The 21,156-nt window shown below is 39.3% G+C and overlaps 1 protein-coding gene across 1 annotated transcript in view; it reads left to right on the top strand.

The window, feature by feature from the left end:
• Positions 1–21,156, top strand: part of srebf2 (sterol regulatory element binding transcription factor 2) — a 48,936-nt gene that overhangs the window by 24,138 nt on the left and 3,642 nt on the right. The window lies entirely within an intron of this gene.

The raw sequence follows: 21,156 nt of genomic DNA, 5'->3' as shown, positions 1-21,156 counted from the left end.
GTAAATTCCACAGAGATGGTCAGAAAGTGAGTCAGCGTGTGCACACACACCTGCATTGTTACTATGACAACCAAAGAGGATATGGCAGCCCATCATTATACATAAGAAGAATCTGATCTGGGTACTTTTAATTTAGAGCATTACTAGCACAACTTACTGCAGTAGGCCTCAATAGTATCAGAACTGAGATCTCTTCATACTGACATGCTCATTACGGAGGGCAATTCTTTCAGCATTTGGAAATTCTTGTGCATCTAAAACCAGAAGTCAAACTTCTTAAGTAGCAACATAGTCACTATGTAGTGTTGTACATGTGCAAATATTATACCCGATTAAATTTACTTGAAAACTGAGGTATTAATTAAAAGATGTTTGTGCACTGTGAAACAGAGGGGGCCTCTTTTTTTGTTCTTACACCTTCAGTAGAATACAGTGGGAAACTGTTACATAAATACAGACGGGAATGATCAGACAGGAAAAACCTAAATTAATTAATTAATTTAACTGGATCCACATGATTTCTAAAGACTTGATTAAATGAAATGATGTAACATGTAGCTCAAAATATTGTTTTGGAGAGGTTTGACTTGATGATGCAGCAAGAACATCAAAATCTTTGGGATGCTAGAGAAAAATGTTGTGACTGTGTCTTATTGTCACATTTGTGTCCATTCTGACGATGGATTACGATAACTTTGGAATCATTGCTTCTGCTACAGAGATTTGGAAAATGGAACTAAACGAGACAACACACAGCCTCCTTAAAGCAGCTGGTCCGGTATACCGTGGTTTTATTTTAAATCATCAAGAATTCAGTCTACATCTTCAGTGCTGTGTGACTTCAAATCTGCAAACTAAAAGGTGTGTTTAACCCTCAACTACATCCTAGACATCTCTAAAGCCTGGAACTGTCATTTATAGGTCTAGTATAATACTTAAACTCAGCCCCAGCCACAGGGCTGTGTGTTGAGCCCCCTTCTCTTTACCCTCTACACTTCTGACCCAACCAGAGAGACCCCAATCCACTACACATCAAAGGGGACTGTGTGGAATAGGTCCCTGCTTTCAGGTTTCTTGGTGTACACATAGCTGAAGACCTCTCTTGGACTACCAACACCACCTCAGCAGACAAGAAGACACAAAAAAGACTTAACTTCCTCATCCTCAGGAAAAACAACCTGCCTGATAACCTGCTGGTCCTTCTACCACTACTCCATCGAGAGTGTACTGATGTACCGTATCTCTGTGTGTTCTGCCAGCGGCTCAGCATCGGACAGGAGAGCTCTTCACAGGGTCATCAACACTGCACAGAAGATCATCTGCTGCTCACTTCCTTCCTTGGAGGACTTATTCAGCTCATGCTGCATCAGTAGAGTAGTCAACATACTAACCACCCTGGACATAGAGGTGTGTGATATTACGATATTAGATCGTGAACAATTAAAATGTCTCCACGATCTGCCTTTTTAAAGAGATCGTCAGTATCGTGCTACAGTGCACATCGTCTATCAGGTTACTTCTGTGGCTACACACACAGTTGACGGCTACTCTGTCAACATTGCAGTCAATATCTGCAACAAATCCCTTCCTGTCTTTAAAATGTTATAAGAACAAAATTAATCAGTTCTTTGTTGTTTGAATGAATCATTAGTCAACATTGTACTGTATACGATTAATAATTTCTCTTTTCAACCAACAAACCAATAACTTGACAAAATACAAAATAGTCTTAAAATCAAACATGTAAATGAATCGTGATAAGATCGTGAATTGTAATCCTGCCTGAAATAAATCGTGATATAATATTTTTGACATATCGCCTGGAGATCATCTGTTTTACCTGGGAGATGCTTCAGGTCAATCAAATCATGAACAGACTTAAGAACAACTCTACACCAGAGCCATACCAGAACTGAATAATGACAAGCACTGACTGAAAACTGCCAACTGAACACTGATACTGACTGTTTGGGAACTGTGACTATCAGCACTGTAATACTTTTAGTACATTCTAAGAACACTGCACAGATGTTTACATTTCCACTATACCATTTTCAGTGTATCTTGTATATTATTAACTGCACAATCTGTACATAGGGCCACAGCAATTTAACAATGTGAAAAGATTCGGGAGAGAAATATCTAAGTTGCTACCAATAAACTACTGGTACTGTACCTACTGTTTTATTAATAAACACACTTTTGCATTTGTATATTTAAAACCTTCATTTTTTAGCTCAAACATTCTTATATTTGCAATTTTGTTTCTTTGTTTGTTTGTTATGTAATTGTTATGTGGGAATGCACCGTCAGGATTGCACTCAAATTTGTTGTACTCTGTGCAATGACAATAAAGGAATCTGAATCTGCGTGAAGTCCACAGTCCACAGTCCTTTCTTTTACCTGGATGAGGTCTCGGGCGAGCAACTCCGTCTCCCCAGAAGGAATGCTGTCGTCCAAGACCTCCCATCGTTCCCCTAGGCGAAACTCCATGACATAATGCTGGATAGGTGCTGTGTGATTGGCAGGCGGGATCCAGGTGAGCAGGACTCCCTGCTGCGTGCGATTGGCTGTGAGGCACCGTGGTGGGGTAAGCAGCACCAATGGTTCAGGGGTACTTATAGGAAATACTGAAAGAGCACATTAGGGTTGAGAATGTGTGTGAGTGACTCAGTTATATATTCAGGGAGCAGTTCCACCAATGATCAGCCCCCTTTGACACTTTAACACTGACTTGAATCTTAACTAGACTGTGAGCAGATGTGATTAAGCTTTTATACCAAATGCATCTCCGACAGAAGCATGAAATTCACATGTATCTTATTAATTCAACTCTGAATCCTTGCAAGGTCATTTCATAAACATTTCATATTGGCTCATATTTCCTCCTTTACGGCTGTTAAAGGACAAAAAGACAACAAGCAGTCCCTGAGCTAAATGCTCTCTCTTCTTTGTTTCTACTCTGTGGCTGACACAGAAGGCGATGAAGCGTGAATAGTTATCCCAATTTTCACTTGTCACTTATCTTTAACTAATAATCTGTGACACCTTCATTTATACATAATAAATGTCCCTTTTACTGCTGTAAGGAATTGTATGAGGCACAATGATTCAACAAAAGCCTGGTTTAAGCTTTTACATGGTGTCTTTTACATTCGTGTTCTGATAATCCAACTTTATCCAGTGAAAAAAAAGTTTTAAGTGGACAGAACATAACTGCATTTTCTTTTTAAATGTTCAGTAAGAGTATCTGTGACACAATATAACATGGCATTGTCAGAACAGTGTCTAAACAAGCTGTAGCAAATGAAAGTTTGAGCTCATAATGTCGCTGATGATTGTAACTCATTAACATGAATTCTGAATGTTGGCTAAACAACGAAAAAAGAACACTGTAGCACTAATCTAATCTGGAATGTTAAATTAACTTATCTACTTTTTTCATATTACATTGGTGACTTTACATAGATGTTAAACATTGTTCTTCCCTCTTTAGAGACATATTATTCATATGAAAATGTTAGAGAGCAAATGAGAATCAAGGTTTACACTCCTTCTAAAATTGAATATAGTAATCCAGGAAGTCGTAGTCTTGCACAGAGTGATTTTTTTGTATAATAACATTAGAGGCTTTCTAGCCATTTCATTACTGGATCCCTTTGTCGAGCGGTAGTGAGTATACTCACCTAGTGTGTTCACAGTGACAACCTCGCTGAAGGGGCCTGTGCCAAGCTTGTTTTGGGCCAGTACACTGAACTGGTATGTTGTCTCTGGCTCCAAGCCGGGCACCACCATCCAGTCATGGCCTCCAGGCACAGGTATGGAAAGCCAGTCATGTGGACCTAAATGCTCCCTCTTCAGCCTGTACAGGAGTCAGGATGAGAGATGAGCGGACAGAAAGGAAAGACATGAAAAAAGATAATGGGAGTGCCTTCCCTTTTTGTTTTAGATTGAGGTAAAAGATAACTTCATGTTGATGATGTAAAAAAGTCTGTACAAAGACACAATTTAGAGTTAAGGGAAGTGTTTTCTCAGCATCATTGTTATCACACAGTTTGCACATTACAGGGGCATCTCAAAAAAATTTAATATCATGGAAAAGTTCATATGCCGAGCTGCGTTGCATGCAGTCATTTGTGCACAAGGAGCCCCGACAAAGTACTGAGCACATAAATTTACCTTTTTCTGAACTTTTCTGAAGGTTGAAATTTCTGTATTATTAATTCTTTATTCTAAAATTCTAATATTTTGATGTTTGATTTCCATGAGCTGTTAGCCGTAATGATCAAGATAAGGCTTAATACTGTAATGAATCTAGAATATGAAAGTTTCACTTTTTGAATTAAATAAAAGACAAAAATGAACTTTTCTGTGATATCCTAATTTATTTAGATGCACCCGTACAATGTAACATAACATCATTTCCGCAACAGGTCTAGTTCCATCATAATTGTAAAATTAAACATTATGAATTTTTGACCGTTCACTTCAATCACAACATGCCTTTCACTTGATGGTAATAAGCCCATGCTGCGCTCAGCTTTGCAGTTTGCTGCTTTTTTGCCATGCCTGACCTGATCACCAAATACAGCAGAAAACGGTACACATGCAGCAGCTATGCAAAACTCCTACTATAAATGCCTGAAGTAATAGTGAAGCAGTTCCTTTATGTTTAGACTGATGTAACACACAACACATCACCTTCTGAGGTTATCTGATTTCACCAACATAGCTAGATTAATGTGAACTGCACACAGTACAGTTTTCTAGTAGCAATATATTATTGATGAATATATATTTTTTGTTCCTTAATATAAAGTATCTGCTGATACAGTCTTATCCGCTGTTTAAATGTATAATTTTACCCCTATATGACACAGCTGCACAGTGCACAATCAGTCTAAAGCAGGCCTCCATTAAAATTAGTAATGCTGATCCAATTTTGATATGCTTAACAGCTGAATAACTTATGTATTAAGATTTAATTATGTGTAAAAATTTCATGTGTGTCACTGCTTACATTGAAATTTCCTGTTAGATATTTAGAATAGTACCCTGTAGTATTTTATTCAATAATATCCAAGACATATAGGATGGTGCTATTCACTCTGTTTGTGATAAAGAACAGTAGTAGTCTCCTGTTTAACGTTGTAAAGAGTCTACTTTTATGTTTTAAAGCAATCCATAAGACCCTTGAAATCAAAGTTGATCACACACAACATGAAATGCAAAGAGACCAGCAATTTCTTGGTGACTTGTTTTCAATGATTGTACTACTGGATTATACTTTGTTGAAATGATTGGTCGAAATTGTCTAATGATTGATCACCTAACAATGACTTCACACAGTATTTATTTTGCATATGAACAGTGCAGCAGAATGTTACAGCTTATTTCCTTTGTTTTTAATGGTTTGCATGTGTATATGTGTTCATGAACAGGTGTACTGCACATTCAGAAGCTTAAGGAAGAGACCAAACTGATAGTGGTGGAACTCGACTGTAGTCAGTACTGTATTTCTCTAACAGGGTCCAGCTGAGCTATCTGACAATGATATTAGGATATTATCACATTACAGTGACATGTTTGCTGAAACTGCAGTTTTATTGAATGTGGGTGAAATATACAGACAATGACAAAGACACTGCTAAAATAAAGACTGCATCCAACTCTTCAGTTCAAGAACCAGCTAAACAAAAGCATCTGCGTCTGCAACACATATTGCTAACAGCTGTTGCATGTATTAAATATATTTCCTGCTTTATGGAGATTAGATCACCTCACAAGGTTCTATACATTCTCAACTGAGTCAAAACTCTTTAAGAGGAGTTTGTTCAAAATCAACCAGCACACCCACACTGAAAATGCATCCACTTTGGCAGCAAGGTAAAATAATTGACAGAATCTGTTTTAGTGATTATAATGACATTATATATATTTTCACTGTCCTGTTTTTGATCATATGTCCTAGAAAGCTCTGCTAAAATCCGCCAAACTTCTGGGGTTTTTTTAGACATTTTGCTCACACCTATTAGCCAAACTGCAGACGGCTCCCTTATAGACCTGGGTTAAAACTACTTCATACTCCTTCAAGAAGATGAAATACGTGTATTTGTATAGTGTATTTATTTAGACACACCTGACCCATGATTAGCAGTAAGATGACAACCAGAGGAACACCTATGTTTTTCACTACACACTTTACACACATTGAGGGTATGTTAACACGCATCGCATCAGTATGATTACGGTTATACTGCACCGGTCATGGCTAAAATCTCAAGTAATTACTAAATGAAACATTTCAACCTAGGCTTTTTTCACAGTGAAGCAGCGACAAAGCAGCAGCAGCAGCAGAAGGACAGAGAACTTTGGGTCATGTTCAGTTTAGTTGCAACTGTTTTAATCCGTTCCTCCAGGAATTCCAAGATCAGAGATGAAAACTCACTCACACTGGATCTCCATGTATTTCCATCTCTACCTTTTCACAACTGTTCTGAACACAACCCTGGAAAAGACATTTTGAGAAATAACAGAGGAAGTATTGGACGAAGAAAAAGCAGGAAGCAAAGCATGCTGGGATGACTCACACATGGCCATACCAGACTGAAAATGTCTGTTGGAAACCTCCATCATAGGCCGCCTCCCAGGACACATTGGCCCAGGTGGAAGACGCCGCCACATGGACGCTGGTGGGGGCGTGGGGGCTTGTACCTGCAGTGAGAATGTTTTGTTACAAGGGCACAGCAGTCACTGAGTAGCCTTGCTCTGATACGGTACATTAATTTTTCTTGTCAAATACATTTACTGTGAGCTAGACACAACAATTTGTTTTTAAGCAGCCAGAAAATCTAACTATAAATAAAATGAGATAAATAATAATTTTGGTTGCATGAATTATGTAATCTTGAATAATGGTCAAGTGTCCAAAATTATTATTACATTTTTTTGTAGGTGTTACCTGCCAAAAGTAAATGTTTCCAGCCATAATTCTTAACTTTGCTCATTACCCTTTCCATTGTTTAGGTAAGCCAGTGCAACAGCAAACCAATCAGTAGCCAGTTCAATACGGTCATTGTATTGCTCTGATTTGACTGGCTCACACCCAGAGAGGAAGTAGAGTGGTCAGCAAGGACAATGATTGACAACAGGGCAGACTGTCCCAGTGACTGCATTTACCAGAGGCATTCAAATATATAAATAATATATAAATATATAATAAATAATAAAACATTTTTTTAAAAACGTTCACTCTTGATCCAGTTTATTCCACTATAGACCTACAATACTGTGAAAAAAGTTTTAGGCAAATGTTGTAAAGTAAAAATGCACAGTAGTGTAGATCTAACCTTTCTCCCAAAGGTCCTTGAGAAAGCTGTCGCCAATCAGCTCTTACAAGACAATAGTTTATTTGAGGATTTTCAAGATGTAAAGGATTGTGTTCAGAGACAGCGCTGGTGAAAATTACAAATGACCTTATAATTACATCAGACAAAGGACTCGTCTCTGTATTTGTCTTGTTCGATTTTAGTTCTGCATTCAACACCACTGACCATCACATCCTATTACAGAGACTTGAACATAATTGGCATCAAAGGAACCGCTCTAAGCTGGTTTAAGTCTTATTTATCAGATCGATCTCAGTTTGTACATGTTAACGATGAGTCCTCCATAACAAAGTTAGTCACAGAGTTTCACAAGTTTCTGTGCTTTGATCAATCCTATTCACCTTACGTATGTTTCCTATGGAAACACTGTTATGCAGATGATACCTAATTATATCTATTCATTAAGCCAGATTATACCAATCAGTTCGCTAAACTTCAAGCATACCTTAAGGACGTAAAAACCTGCAATTTTAAACTCAAACCCCAAACACCACTGAGACACATTATCTAAAGATACAGTCTCTCTGGACAGCATCGCCCTGGCCTCCAGCACCACTGTGAGGAATATCAGAGTTATCTTTGACCCTTTAACTCTCACATAAAACACACTTCAAGGACCGACATTTTTCACCTACGTAATAATGCAAAAATCAGGAACATCCTGTCTCAAAATGATGCAGAAAAACTAATCTTTCCTAAACTGTCCTAAACTAAACTTTAGTTACTTCTAGGTTGGGTTATTGCAATTCCTTATTATCAGGCTGCTTAAATAAGTCTCGTAAGACTTGTCTACTGACAAGAACCAGGAAAAGAGATCATATTTCTCCTGTTTTAGAATAGAATAGAATTCAAAATCCTTCTGATCATCTACAAAGCCCTTAATAGTCAGGCACCATCTTAAAGAGCTTATAGTACCTTATTAAACTACTAGAACATTGTGCTCCCAGAAAAGTATTACTTGGTTCCTACAGTCTCCAAAAGTAGAATAGGAGCCAAAGCCTTCTGCTATCAAGCTCCTCTCCTGTGGAATCAGGTCCCACTTTGGGTTTGGGAGGCAGACACACTTACAAGCATCTGTTCCCAACATGTGTTCTGTTGGAGACACTACTTGGTTAATCAAGACAAAAAATATCCACTACTAAGCAGCACCACTAATTAGCTAGCTAGCTACAGTCGATAACATCTGTCGGCAACATTTCAGGGGGCAAAGCTACTTTTGTCTCTCTTTTTAAACGTTTGTTCCACAAATTACTGAAAAGCCAAATCATTGTAAAATGAATATGTGCCATGTGGAAATGGAAAGCTTGAGAGTCGTAGCAACAGTGTGGGGTGTTAGTGAATAGTCAGTTACTGCACTTGTTACAGAAAGAGATTCTGATGTAATGTATGTATTTATGCATTTATCTGTATGTATATATTGGGTACCTATGACTTGGACGTGCGTGCTGGCAGTGATGCTCGTGGCAACGTTGGTGGCGACACACTCCCACTCCCCGTGGTCCTCCTTTGTGAGTGACTTGAACTGTAAGCTGCCTCTGGGCAGAACATTGTGCTTGCTTTTACTGGGCTTCCCTACCTGCAGTCCACCGAGCAAAGCGAAGACAGAGTCAGACAATAAAACAGAGACGGACAGGTTGGAACATGCAATTCAAAACTCAACTTTTTTGAACAGTTGGTAAACTCTCCCTGATGTTGGAGAGTTTACCAACTGTTCAAAATAGCAATGTGATGTTGTGCAAATACTGCTTTAAATATCTAACTAAAGTATCAAACTATACAGAATGATGGATTATGAATTTCATAAGTGGAAGACAAAAACAATAGCTAATCAGAGTAGTCAGTGAGTGAGATTAATCAAGCAAACAATTGAGAGAATCTAATATGTTCGCTTCATTGCATATTTTATAGACATCATTAAAATGTGATTAAAAACACAAAAATTATATACAGTAGTTTGAGTAATTAAAATCTGAGCACCCACTACAGGCACAGGTTTCAGCATCAAATGGTTCTCAATGGAAAACAATGTTGTGACACACAACAATATGAAGTAGAGGTTAAAAAACAGCCGTACACCGGAAATTCAGTGGCCAAATTATAAACATAGGCAGTGGGGTGTAGAGTGTGGAAGATATCTTACCTTCCTCCATGTGATGTTGGGAAAGGGGTCTCCCTCTGCCTCACAGGGGACAACCAGTTCTCTCCCAGCCTCCTGCCTGTACTCCCCTCCAGGAACCACTGAGAATTTGGGAGGGTCCTGCCAAGGGTGAAACAGGTGAGTAAAAACTGATGAGCTGCTCAGGTGGTCTTGTACGGCCTCCTGCATGCATAACAGCTGATTTGCTATCTTGGGATCATTTGCACAGTGACCATGGACATACCTTTAGCACCAGGGGAGCGGGAGGGGACCATCCCATGGAACCCAGGGCATTGTAAGGCATGCAGGTATAGGTGCCGAGAGAGTCCTCCGTCACCTCTGCCACACGGATGCTCCCATCGTCCATTTGGCTCCAACCAGGGTACTGTGGATGGAGAAGTCATGGACAGTGCGTAAGGAATAGCATAACCCAGGGTGACTGCATATTTCACTCAAATAAGAGATAGAGAAGCACACTGAAATGAAAGAAGGAATTGAAAAATGGAACCACACAAAGCTTCAACCGAAGAAATGATGCAGTCTGAGGCAGGATAAAGTAAGCGGAACCAAAGCTACAGCACGGCTCCAGCTCACCTTATCTATCCGGAGAGGGAGGCCATCTTTCTTCCACTTAACCAGAGTAACAGGGGGATTGGCATCTACAGGACAGCGGATGAAGCCGGGCAGACCAATGGCCACGTAGATGACAGATGGCATGTTTACCACACGGGCAGGATCTGGTGAAAAACACAGAGAGAGTGAACCGATTGACCGAACAACTCTTTCTACCTAGTGATTGTAACAGCTGTGTAGTGAAGAGTGGGATATCTACACAGAATGAAGAATGAAAAAAATAATAATGAATTTCTGTGGAGAACAGCTGGTCTCTGGTGTTTGCAAAGTGCATGTCGTTCAACAATGAATACCCATGCACATCAGTTTTATTCCTGAACTGAAAGTAAAAGAGCAGCATTGTGCACACGACGACACATACAGTAAACCAAGCAAGATTTTAGCAACCTAAATAAAGTAACCTTGATGCCTAAATAAATGAAATGACTAAAATAGCTCCAGAGCGGGGAGCAATTAAAATGTGCAGTTCATTTGGTGAAGGCACACATACACAGTCTATGAACCTCTCTAAAACACCGTTTTTCATGATTTGTTCATTTTTTCAACCAATACACAGGTGTCATTTACACTGGGGACACTGGGGACATGTCCCCACCACTTTTTTAATAAAAGGCTGATTTTGTCCCCACCACCTTTTTAAAGCATAATTTGTTTAAAAAATAAACAAATATAAATAAAAATAAAATGAAATATAGCTTGCAGTTAAATAACAAATAAAAATGCCTTTAGAAAGGTTTATTTGCACAATAAGAAAACATGCAATGTAATTAAAATATAGAAGAAATGTGCATTGTCCAAAAACAGTAACTTAAGCTGAAAAAATCTGATTATAAAATGTCCCAAAACGTGCATGCAATATAACAACTTCTTGACAGTTTCTTTTTCAAGTTTTCCTTTCTCTCCCTGTGAACATGACAAAAGAGTAGGATAGACTGCCTCAGCAGGGATGATATTACGAGAAAAGTTGATCTACAGGAGAAACAGATCTGAAAGCAGCACAGAATGCCTGAGAGCTGCACTGACTTAGATTCTGTTATATTTATATATTTTGAAATGTCACCTGCCACCTGAATTTTGTGTTTCCTTTTACAAAAACATTTCCACCATTGGTGCAGAAACTTTCACCAGAATGTCGGAAATGAAGTGTTTAAAGATCAAAATTTCCAAAATCATATATCTCCGCATTGAGAATATCTTTAAAAAACTCTTTAAGGATCTAATATCGCGTATTGTGATGAGCTAAGTGTCTCTTCGCGCTCCTAATCTGAGTCCCTATGTCCCCACCACTTTTCAACACAAAGTGACGCCCTTGCCAGTGAAAAAGAATAAAGAGTAAGTGATTCTTACTAGCTCTGTAATCCATGTAAAACTGTCAAATGTAAATGAATTAAACTTTAAAAATTAACTTCAGAAATTTAGTTAGGAGCGTTTGTTGAATCTGACGTGGCACACTCATACGAGCCCATAGTACAAAAATAATAATAATATATAGGAAACTGTTCTTGGATGGGGCCAACTAGCGCAAAATGTAGCATTCAAGGCAGTTCAGCATATTTGATGATGGTGATGTACTTGCATGATTAGTATCTACATGCTTGAAATGCACTTATTGTAAGTGGCTCTGGATGAAAGCCTCAGTTAAATATATGTAATGTAATAAACCAAAGTTTTAGATAATTTTAATTTTGACCTGATGATGGAGCTAGAGGAAAGTTTAGGGGATTACCAGAGTTATTACAATTCATCCAGATTTCAGTCTGGTCCAAATTGGCAGACCAACCAGACAACACATTTTTACAATGACAGAATCTGTGTTCCCTCTGGTGTAGATAGCTTTTTAACAGTATGTCACTATGTAACAAAGTAGTATTACATAAAATCTAATCAAAAGGGTGTCCAAAGATTGATGTGTCTCTGTGAGCATCCTTAACATAAATATTTTAGACCACATTTAACTACTGTCCCATTTAGTTACAGACAATACATAAAAATCATATCCATACCTGACCTGCCTCAGCCCAATCAGATCAGCCCTGACATGTTTGAGTTTTATTAATATATTTGCTATATTTGCTCCAAATTAGTGGCTAAGAGTTCACGTTATTCTCTCTATATTTTAAGTATTATACATTTGGGATTTAGTATGGTCGAGTTATACCCTTTGGGCAAAGACAGGCACACAAGAAAAAAGTCCATCTGGTAGCTTTACTCAGCTAAGAGATGGAAGGAAGGGAAGGGGGGGCTAAAACCTCTCCTTCCTAAATCCTGAATTCTGAAGAAGGGAGAGAACAGCGTGGTGCCCAAATGAGGTCAAGCAGGCGATCTTCAAAGTAGGAACCGGTTGATAAGGAGGAGAAATGGTGTGAGTGAGGGGAGAAGGAGGGGTGAAGAGGAGCGAGCGCTTTCAGCGGCGCGATAGAGGAAGGACGAGCAAGGCTGAGCACCAAGCGTGGGAAAGAGGACAGGTGAGAGAGAGAGAGAGAGATGTGACTGGATGACGTAAGGTAGAGAGGCGCTGGGGGAGGAGAGAGGAGGATGAGGCAGTGTGACTGTGAACACAGTAAAGCAGGCAAAAGGCATTCATCTGACGCTACGAAGGAGAGCAGATGAGAGAGTGAGCAAGTGAACGAGTGAGCTAACGACTGCGTGACGTAGCGAAACAGAGGGACTGAAACTAAGCGAGAGATCGATTGACCGCACTGTTGCCAAAACAACTTTGTACTACAACTGCTGTCCTCCAAAGTCCTAACCGCTGGCCCGGCAGCCCTCTGCCACAAAGAGCCCAGAGGAGCGCCGCCACCAGCACCACAGACAAGAATATCAGCCAAGTTTCTAAATATAGCCCTCAGACAGCCCTATCGCTCACGACACACTGGTTCCCACTGCAAGATGCTTTAGGGAAGTTATTCACTGGCAGACACTTCAGGGAGAAAGACAGAGGGAGGACAGAGAGAAAAGGAAACTGTGGGAGAGAGATTTAAACAGAATGAGGCAGAAGAGAAAAAAAGGGGACATGTTGAGATTGAGAATTGAAAACTGAGAGAGGGATAAAAAGAGGAAAGAATAGGACAGAAAGACAGAGAGAGAGAGAGAGCCCTCTGCAGTCTGACAGAGAAAAGTCCCTGCTCTTAGAGCAATGATGTAATCCCCCTCTCTCACTTCCCCAACCCCTCTCACAAATGGTGTTGCCTGCCTCTGTTCATCACACACACACACACACACACACACACACACACACACCACAATCTAATGTACAGCCATCAAAGGAGGCAGGAGAGCGAGGGAATGCAAAATGTCTGTTGCCTTGACTACTGCCAGTGGCCGGTCAACCGGTCGACGAGGCTAAAGTCTGGGAGCTCGTCCTGCCTCTGCCTGTCTGCTCCACATAAGAGCCAGATGTGACAAATTCACCAGGCGTCATCTTTCCAGAGCTCGGAGTGACTGCTGGACTGTGTGAGTGTTTTACGGGAGGAGAGAAAAAGGAGGCGGCAACTCATGATGAAGACAGAGGGAGGAAGAGATAGAGATGTGTTGGTGTGCATATGAATATATATACATAAATGAGTACAAATGAGACACGAGAGAGAAGGGAGAGGCATGGGAGAGAGAGGAAGCAGGAGGGAGAGAGAGGCAGAAAGCAAACATATGCAAAATGTAGCCGACTCTCAGCGTATATGAGCAAGCATATGGGTGTTTGGGTGGGATTAGGTGTTTGGCTGAGAGGTGGAACAGAGTTAGCCTGGAGACTGGTGGAGTGCTAGAGAGTCCAAATCGATTCCACAATGCAGAGGACGCATCAAGTGCATTTTCCACCCAAATCAGACAGTTTCCAGACATGCAGCTCTACAGCAGTGTCAGAGTAGACGGTCCTGCTACAGACCAGAAACTTCCAACTGTGGATAAGCCTTTTGGTTAGAACTGGGGTCCCATCTCTGAGATGAGATAAGGATTAGTCATGTCAAACATCATACTGTTGAGCTACTACTATAATTTGTCAAGATAATTATTACATTAATATTTAATGTAGAATATACCAAAAGACCATATTAGCATGTCTTAAATGCTACTGTACATCCTACTTTCTTCAACAGAAGCCTTGTGATGTTGCAACAGAGTTCTTATTGGAGCGGTCTGAGTTTATTTTAAAGTCAAATTATTCTACATTTGATGGCAAGTTCAGTGGCCAGATATGGGAGGCAGGCTGCAGGAAATCATGCTAATTTTGTTATGGGGCACTGAAAACAATTATACTTAAAGTGATGATCAAGAGACCAATCTTTCTTCTAAAAGTTCTTCTTCATCCTCAGTCTAAAGGCCAAGACCACACTGAAAGCGTTTTTGATGTCTGTCACTCGGCCGTCTCACAGTCATGCTCAGAGCTTCTTCTGGTGTGCTTATTGAAGTGTTTGTTCCACATTCAGCTGTTTAAATCATGCAAATATGTTGTGTTGTTGTGTACGGTATCTGTAATGATTGATCAAAGCTCCCAGAGTGGCTATGAGATTCTTGGTTTCACTGTAGGCCTAAAATGAATGAATCGATAAATAAAAAACTAGGCTGTTTTCTTCTCATGAAGTATGCATTTTAAAAGAGAGTCGGAGTCAGAGTCAGGTGTGGATTGAACAGGCTGAATGCTTTAGTAGCACTCACTGTATATCACCAGTAATAGATCACATTATAATGTGTTGTAAAGGCTGTAGGATTTGATATTTGCCTTTAAACAGTATCAATACCACACAATAGGGGGTGACTGGTATACAGTACACCTGAAACACAATTTACACCGTTTGTACATAAAGGAAAACAAACTTTTGCATCATTATTATCCTAAAAATATAAAGCTAAGTCATATTTTATGATATATTACATTATGATTGTAGACAGTTATATTTAAATGCGCTTCTAGAGGTGTACTACTACAGTTGCTTGCTCTGCCATGTTTCTTTCCTTTGTACCTCAGCCATGGTTAGGTTAGGTATTAGTAGTCCAGAGCTAAGGTGGCCTTGGCTTTGACCCAAACAAACGGACATAAAGAGGAACACTTACAAAGTACCAGGACAGACTCTAAAGTTTAGCACAAATAACAAATTAAAAGTCAAAGTGTAAAAACATGCAGAACACTCACATTGCACTGTTAGGTAGGCAGAGGCAGTCGGTGGTCGGCCCAGGCTGTTGCTAGGAGCACAGGTGTATTTCCCAGCATCCTCCGGCTTGACTTGGGCAATGATGAGGGAACCGTCAATAAGAATACTGACTCTGCGCTTTAGGTCACTGTGAAAATTAAGAGAAGGGAAACGCTAATGTTGGAATATAGATCAGTGTGTTTTATCTGACATGGTGTTATCTGGAAGATTTCAGTATGTAGAAAAAAAGACGGTCTTCAAGACTTTTTTAAAAATAAGATTCATATGTACCAAACACATTGTAACAGCTATCTCCCACGCTGAAGCTTTGGTTTTGTATAAAAACTCTTTCTTAGTATTGAAAACTTGTATTATTTCAACATATCTGTTCAGTCACCAGAAGCACAAGTCATAGCCTGATGAGAGAATATCTATGGATAGATGTACATGTATACTACATGATGCAAGACTTCTATGAAGATGACGGCAGTATGTTTGGCCAGTGCCACATTTTCTTGCCCTTTTTTGCTCATATCCCAGTGGATGTGTAGCTTTGACTTTCACATGAATGATGTTCTGCATGCAGCTTGATTTATGATTCACAGCAGAATGGCTGGTTGCAGAGGAACTGTAAGTCTACAGGCTTCAAATGCAGCTGGAAAATGTATTCCCTCCTGCTTATTAGTTACTGCCCTATAACACAAAATCATTAGAATATATCAGTATGAGGTTGATGGATTTATTGATACCAATACCAATTATAACTTTGCCAGATGCCAAGACTTTTTAAACCACTATAAACCATCCAGCTTTTAGGCTTTGTGTTGGAACAGAAGAAGGGGATCACAGAGATCTTGGTTCATGCTTGACTTAGCATCACGCGCAGTGCCTGCAGATTTTTCAGCAGCCCATTCATACTTCAAAAATCCTATTTTTCTCTTCCAAAAGGTGCTCTACTATTATGGAGATATGGAGTATGTATGTGTAGACCTCTGGAAAACTACACTAAGTCCCCGTCATGTTTTTGAAACTAGCTTCAAGTGCAAAATCCTGTCAGAAATATCCATTTAAATAGGGTTAGAGTGTGGCTGTTAAGGGATTTTGTTTTTGATCTGTTTTAGCTGATTTTACAATGACCTAATGGAATTGCCTTTTTACTCACTGTTTAGTGCAGGGAAGCACAGGATTGCAGGATTTCCCATAATGCATTAAATAGTATCTCCAAGTTTAAACCGAAGAAACCCTAATGACATTATCATGGTTATTTTTCCAGACTTTGGAAAGCTACCTTCAAGGTCACGCAAGACAATATACACTTTCACAGGATAATTTTTGCAAAACAAAATTTCTGCTTTCTGGACATAGAATTTAAGGACATTAAAAGCAAGTTAATCTAAGCAGAGATCCTTTGCAAACTGGACATGATTGTGGCTTTTCAACCAAACTAACGAGGATTCTGAAAAAAAAAAGATTTTAAACAATATGGATTTCTGTTTTTTAAAAGACAGAAACATTCTGTCACGATGCTGATTTGAGTCTATCTGCGTTTGTATTATTTTGGCCTTGTCTGCTCTGTGTTTTTGTTGCTGGTTTCAGTCTGTGTTCCTGTCTTGTTTTAAAGTTGTCTGAGTCTACCTGTTTATCACACTGTCTCATGTGTGTGTGTGTTCTGCCCTGTTGGTTACCTGATGCGTCTCACCTGTGCATAACTGTCCTCCCTGCTTGATTGCCTGTCTGTGTGTTCTCTGCCAGTTTATGTTGGATTTTTCTGCCTGTTTTGGGATCTCGACTCAACATGTGACATGTAAACTTGTTTCTTTTCTGTTGGATTAAGTTAAGTTTTAGGATTGTTGCAGCACAGACCTTTTCTCTTGTAACAGGGAAGCAATAGCTGCCGAACTAACATGACTCTCTCCATTTCTGATGTTGACTGTTTTCACTCAACATCATCTGAATCTCGTTTGGTCTTTATTGTTGTTTGTATCCTTACGTGGAGTTTATGTCGGAGTCTGTGTTGTGCTGGGAGCCGCTTGTTTTGTGGTGTTAGTGGACTGCATTTCGTCATCTAATTCATCCTTAGCTTTACTTATGATAGCACTTGTGATATTTTGGATCTGGTTCCAAGTTGGTAAAATACCTGGTTTGTTAAACTCCGCATCCAACGAATCCCTTAATGAACGTGGTTTAGGTATGATGCTAAGTGAAATAAAAACTGTTCTTTCTAACTAGGAGATGGCTTCCTTCCCCACCAAACAAACTACCTTAAAACATTTGATAAAGGATTTAAAAGGAGCAGATTAATAACTGGACTTCCATCACTTCCAGGCATTGTTTCTTCTCCTGCTGTCAGATCAAACTTAGAGATGGAACTTTCAGATATCTAATTGTCTGCTACAGATATATATATCCTTTTGGTTAATTAAAAAACCCAGTCCTTCATTTTAAGCGGTCGTGTATACTGAACGCCACAAATATACTTTTGAAGGACTGGCAGGGAGAGTTTTTCTGTTTTGCCATATCCTTAGGTAATCTCTTTGTTTAACAAAATTGAGACTACTAAAAGATGGAACACATACTAAAACAACAAAATAGACAATAAAACAGATTTTGTTGAACATATTTTCATGTTAGGGTGTTAGTTTAAACGTTTAAGAATATACCAAGTCACTGTCAATTTTGCCTTCATGTCCTTATTTACAATTTTCAAGGGATAGACATGCTACTTGCAAAAGGCACTTCGATATTTTTATCAAAAATAATATTTTAGCTGGCAAGGCCAGTAATAAGAGAAAAGCTCCCCCTTTGTCCAGCTATACTGCACATATGCATGAGAGCTGGGTTCATCCCTGTCTACTGTCTCCTTCAGAATGCACTGTGAATGTGCATCGCATGACCTAACTTCACTCCAAGCTTTGGTTCCTGTGGGGCACTTTATGGGTAAGCAGAATGGACAAGTGCATTTCCTCTGTCCTAACCGCTTCCAAGCACCAACAGTGGAAATGTCATGCTTGTGGCAACCTAGGAAAATGCGCCTGCTGACTGACATTTCTGGAGGTTCATCGTACAAAAACAGTGATACGTTTCAATTATAAAGTTGTTTACTTAAAGTTAATTAAAATTAAAACACATTGCACCTTCTCTCATGCTTTCACCATGCTTTACCCACCTGATGAAGGCAGGACAGCCAAGAACAGTTGGTGAGTAAAGCATGGTGTGCTGGAGTGGAGTTGTGTGTGTATTCATTTGAATGTACTTGCATTGAAGCCCACACTGATCCTCACCTCCTGTGTGTACGCTCTCAAAGTAAGAAAGTGATACTTTAAAGTTAATAACATGGATCTTCAGGAGATGTCTGTCTGTCTAAAAACTCATCATACTGAACTGGCTCAGCATCATGTCAGCTTAATCTCTTCTTTACATGGCAGGCTTTTCGAAAAAGATTTTAAAAAAAATGGTATGTAGACGCTTGTACAGAAACAAACACACACTGCATACTGTATATACACACTCCTATCTGAAGCCCTTTCTGTACATGAAATATCATGCTACTGTGCTGGCTTCATCAAGCTGTTAATGTTATGGCTTCTTGTCATGCAGGTCTAGGTGACTTTTACCAATATCACTATTTGGCATCTGTTATGGCAGAGGAAGTGGTTTCATAGCTAGAAAACAGCAATGACAATGAGCAATAAAAAGTTTTATGATATGAAGGAGTGTTTTCTGTTTCTGGCTGCATCACTGATGGATTTTAAAAGACACTCTCTCCCTTCTTTCTAGTATTCTTTTCCTAATATATGTACTCCATCACATCTTTTTAGAGGATTCTGCTGACAGAGCACAAGCATAAAATGACAAGGCAAGAAGTTGGGATTCACATGCTGTATGTAAAGCATGATTTGCTGAATTATCATTTATTCATCCATGCAGTATGAACAGAAATTTGGAGGAGGGGGTGCTGGTCTGATTATCACTGTGTGTTGTACAAGTTTTTTAAAGCTTTTTTTAACCACTCTAAAAAACATTTATAGAGGTTAACTAATTTTATTATTTTTGAGCAAAAGAGATATAATTAAGTTTTAAATGTAACAGTGATCTTAATTGCCCAACCAGACTTGATGATTTAATTACTTATATAACCCTGTGCTGCAGCTTTTACATTCATCTGATGACATTTCATTCAGATTTTGGCCATGTTTAAAGTTTTACAGAAACAGAAACTGATTGCCGTCACGCCTTTTGAATAAAAGTGACTGCATCCATTAAGAAATTAAACCACAAACATTTACTTTCAGACGAGAAAGCCTGAAAGTGGGATTTACTGTATGTTGTCTTACGCTACATGACCATAACGGAGAAACACGAACCAGTCACTACAAACTCTGATTTAAGGAATTACAGAATTAACCAGAGAAGGCCTGGTCAAGTCAAAATACCTCACATTGCTGAAGCTGGACAATCTTATCTCAGCACTGGGACTTATGTATTTCTTTTAGAACTTCTCTATAGATTTGTGTGTTATCCCTCCACAATAAAACACATTTTACATGCCTCAGCAATTCAAAGACAGAAATGGACGGGCCAATCTCCCCGCTGAGCAGAACAAATACATACTTAAATTAGTAAAACTTACTGATGCAGTCTCCTATTGCCTCAGTTGGGCTGTTCTGTCAACATGTATTGCCATTGCTGTCTGTTTTTAAGTTGCTTTTATATCATAGATTTGTCTGTGTGCACAACTGCTAGAAATTATTTAAATAATACGCAGATTATTGTTTTTCACAATGAATGAATCATTGTCACGTTAAAGGAGTTTTAAAGCCATTTTTACATTTCAAAGGATTGCTTAAATACATATTTAGCCAGCTAAATAATTGGTACATCAAAAGGCATATTTCTGTCACTGACACTCTGACACTTTTTGCCTGGTAATCATTGCAAAGGCATTTTAGCCTACCAGATTTTTAGTAATTTAAAATGATATCATTCCTCTCTAGTGAACATCCACCATAAGAACCACATGGACCCTGACAGTGGCTGGTGAACAGTAGGTTCAGAAGGGTGAGGTGATATGATGGACAATAATGAACCCGATCATAACTTTACTTCTTGAAGAAGACGTTGTCCTCCTCCCAGAACCAGGTGTAGGTCAGGTTTCGAGGGTAGGCCTCCGCCTGGCAGGTGAAGAAGGCGTCCTGCGAGATGTTCACTGTAATGTTCTCTGGTGGTGATACGATGAATGGAGGGCCTTGTGGAGAAGAACACATACAAAAACATATACTGAGTAAGACACTTTTAGAAATGCATGATGCCAAATGTAGTTTTGTCAAAAAGGGATTTAGAAGAATTCTCAACAAATAAAAAATATATAATATTTTGCATAGCAGGAAATCCATTTTTGCTGCAATGGATGTTAGTTTAAATTCATTCAAACCTTTGACCTTTTGAAAACTACAACAGCCATATTAAGGGAAAATGTATATTCTATTCAATGTTTTCCTTTTTCTGGTTACAAAATAAGAAGATTTGCAATGGAAATGTTTGTCTGTGAAGGTTCTCAGTCATCCAGGTCATAGTTATCCGAAGAAGGTTAAAGTCAAGGGCAACTGGACTTGGTTGAAGATACTAATAGAAGATACTTTAATATCTTCAACCAAGTCCTATTGCCCTCGACTTTAACCTTCTTTTGATTGCAATGCAAACAGGGAACAGAATATTTTCTAAGGGGTCACCCTTGGAATGGATGGAAATAGAAAAACCCTTAGTGTATAAGCAATACGTACTGGAGACTTGACACACTGTGGTGGTTTTGGGGGGGAGCCAACAGGGGCCAGTGCCCCTGTAACACAGACCTTGGACCCCCCTGTGGCCCCCCCCC

The sequence above is a fragment of the Micropterus dolomieu genome, linkage group LG02, assembly GCF_021292245.1.
Source record: "Micropterus dolomieu isolate WLL.071019.BEF.003 ecotype Adirondacks linkage group LG02, ASM2129224v1, whole genome shotgun sequence".
Lineage (NCBI taxonomy): Eukaryota > Metazoa > Chordata > Actinopteri > Centrarchiformes > Centrarchidae > Micropterus > Micropterus dolomieu.
Note: the sequence above shows the minus strand (reverse complement) of the source record. Positions and strands in the feature narration are given on the sequence as shown.